The following is a 3,823-nucleotide window of genomic DNA, read 5'->3' on the forward strand; positions in this document are numbered from 1 at the left end:
GGAAGATATGGAATTTTAACTGTAGGGAAGTCCCACTGTAGCTGTATAGTGTGTTGCTGAGATCACATCTGGAATGTTGTGTACCATTTTTGTTTGCTTATGTTGAAAAGGAAATAAATCGCATTAGAGACAGTTCAGAGAAGGTTAACTCTACTCATTCTAAGGAACAGGACTTTTTAAAGTGAAGAAACACTCAGCAGGTTGGGCCCATAACTACTGGAATTAGGAGGAGGAGAGGTGATCTTAAGATCCAGAGGGACTTGATATTGAGGATACCAGGAGGATGTTTCCCTTTGAGTAATGGTCTAGGGACAGAGTTTAAACTAAGAGCTTTCCCTTTTAAGATAGGGTAGAAATATTTCTTGCAGAGGCTTGTGACTTTGTACAATTCTCTTCCCCATAAAGCAAGGGAGTCTGGATCATTGAATTTGATGGAGTTACATTTTTGAAAGACAAGGGAGTCATGTGTTTTAGGGGACAACATTGGTATAAGAATTAAGTAATATGCAGATGAACCAGTGAGGTAGGCTACGATGTATTGTTATAATAGAGATGTATCTATTTATATCAGATGTAGAAAAATATCCCAGTCATCTCTGCTGAAAGGTCGGATCTAGAGTAATTGAGGACAGGGACATTTACTACAAGCTCACTAGATATACAGTGCAAAGTACTGTTTGAAGAAATATGTTGAGGTCTGCTCTGCATTGGCGAACACACAAAACCATGCCAACATAAATAGGAAAGGAATTCAGATCACAACCAGGTCAACTACAATCTTATTGCTTGACAAAACTGGCCCAAGGAATCAATGGCCCATTCCAGCCTATGTGTCCTGTGTTCCTTTTTTTTTTAAACATAATGTAGTAACTATTAAAAAACACAAAGATGCTGCTTGATCTGCCGAGTATTTTCTGTTTTTGTATAAAGCCATTGTTGTAAAAAAATGAGAGTAAGTTTAGTACTGGACATAGAAAGTACCATATTTAGCTTATCAAAAACATGCACAGAAACCCACCATGATGCTGAAGATTTTGTGAACAATCTAATAATTCATAGAAATTCCATTCCAGTTGATAGCAATTGAGAAAGATGAGCTGAAAGGGAGGCAGGAAGGTTGAGACAATGAAATGGTGGAAGGAAGCCAGATGTTTGTAAACAATCCCTGGGAGTTTTACAAAATATGCTTAAAAAGTTGATGTTTTTTCAGTGGTGATCAGTCAACGTATTTGAGTGTATTGAAAGCAAAGTTGCTGACAATCAGTAAATCAATCCTATCCATCTCTGGTGAACTTCATCCCAGTTTTATAATTAGAGCTGGGTTGAAGACACTATGAATTTTATGAACCAAACATTTATGTTTCTATATTATAAAACAAAGAATTACATTTGCTGAAGATTGGGAACTTATGAACTCAGAACTTGCTGGAGAAACTCAGCAGGTCTGACAGCATTTGTAAAGAGAAAGCAGAGTTAATGTTTTGAGTTCAGTGACTCTTCAAAACTCATTTATCTTTAAAATTAATAAATTTGCCTTGTTATTCAGCTTTTCTAACTCAATGTAATTTTCTTGAGATCAAGATGGGATTTTTAAAAGTTCGTCTCATCTTTTTGGGTAAATTACTGAATACAACCATGTTTGTATTTTACTACAATCCCAGATGATGTTAATTTGAACAAATCAGATCTCAGAATGAAGCCTGGCTTGTTAGATCCTAACTTTGTTTTTCTTTTAAACCATGGAGATCAGTCACTTAAATTCAGAAGCAGGTGTGCTTTCAACATAAAGAGTAAACAAAAAGAGAAGCATATTATACCACACAAAAAGTTGTAAACAGACATCAGAAAAAATTCAAACTCACAATACCTGTTTGATCACCTGCACTATCTTTAAAACACGGAAAGCTCAGTGGAAGGTTACCACTATCTCCACATAAATGCTCTTTGCTCACACTAAGATGCAATTGGTTTTCTTTGGTCAATTTCTGCACATTCACTGGATGCTTTATCCCTTTATCTGATGTCTCTCTCCAAGTTATCGAGAACAAACTGCAAACTAGCAATTACTTTAATTTCAGAACAAATAGAGGAGTTCCCTAAACTAAGTGTTTAGCAAATCTTCACTCTCTGGCATACACCATATACTCACTGACTTTCTGGATTGTTCTGTTTCTGTGTCACCAGATTTCTATTGCTGGGCAACTGTACAATTTTATAAAAATGCACTGACGTTGTTAATTCCCCCAGCTCTTCAAATCAAACTTGTAAAAACTCATTAAAATGAACGTAAGGAAAACTGACTTCCACATTCCTTGGCACCACAGCCCCAGCCCACAATTGAAATTCTAAAATTGACTAACCATGTCTTGCCCTTAACACATAAAAAATACAAAATATAAATTAAACGAAGTTACACATAGTTCTACACAATTTGGTAACAAGTGTTTTCATATCGCAGAAACTTTGATGAATAAATAGGGGAAGAATTTACCATATAGATGTTAGGAGCCAAAGAAATGGTTTCTCTTTACCTGTTGCCATTTCCTCTTCAGTGGATTTTGTAACAACTTGCGAGTCTGGTTAGATGATACTTTGGTACCTTATTCCACAAATAAATGCCAGATGTACCAAGTGTAGCACCGATTACAACCAATGCTATATTTCATAATCTCAGGTATCATCAAAATTACTTTAGCTGTAAAGTACTCACAGTTGTGGTCACTATTGTAATGTAGGAAATGTAGCAGCCATCTTGCACAAAGTTCCACTAAACAGCAAGATGATATAATGGCCAGATTATTTGTTTGTGGTGTTAACTGAGGAATAAATATAGGCCAAGACCCATAGATGACTGCCCTGGTCGTAGATATTATATGCCTGAGAGAAAATATAGGGCCTCACTTGAAAATCTCATTCAAAGACAATACCTCTAACCTTGCTGCACTCTCTTGGCACTACACTGGAGTGTCAGTGTAGATTTTCTGACTCAAAAGGAAGAGTGAAACATCAGTATAAGGGAAGGATCAAAGGCAATTGGTTTTATTTTCCCCAAGAGAGCTTAAGTGGACAAATGATGGTGGCTAATTGGCTACAGAAAATGAGACAGTGCATTTAACCAGAAATAGAATGAAAATAAACTGTTAAACTCAAAACAGAGCAGAAAGGGCAAAGACTGATGCTGTGTTGCACATCAAGCTTCATGTGCTACCAACACTGTCTGAAAATGAGGCGAATTGTGAAACTTACATACTGAACAATGAAAACAATTGCCATGTACTTCATACAGCGATCTGGGTTAGGTTGCAGAGAAGATAATAAACCATCAATAGGTTAAAAGAATTGATTGTTACAAGTCATATGTTGGGAACATTTTGGGATCGTACACCTAAATGTACTAAGGGGCTTCACATAAAAGAGAGGAGATGACAGTTTCTATGAAAAGCTCTGTTTTGAACAGTGCTGGAAGCAGATTCAGTAGTAATGTTCAAAAGGAAATTAAATTCAATATTTAAAAGGAAACATTTTTGGTCACTAGAAGAGCAGGTGAGTCAAACTGAATAGATATTTATTTAAAAGAACTGGCACAGGCACAATGGCCAAATGGCCCCACTCTTTGCTGCAAGATTCTATGATCTCATATTCTAACAGTTCTGGTTGTATCTCTGTACAACTGAAGGCAGAGCCTCCCGATTTCTGTCCTTGCATTTTATAAATATTACATGTAACATGGAGGTTAAGTTAGATTTATTTTGGACTTTGGTTATGCCACATTTGGAGTACTGTGTGCAGTCCTGGTCTCTGCACTGTGGGAAGGATGTGATTG

Source organism: Rhincodon typus, chromosome 22, assembly GCF_021869965.1.
Source record: "Rhincodon typus isolate 14 chromosome 22, sRhiTyp1.1, whole genome shotgun sequence".
NCBI lineage: Eukaryota > Metazoa > Chordata > Chondrichthyes > Orectolobiformes > Rhincodontidae > Rhincodon > Rhincodon typus.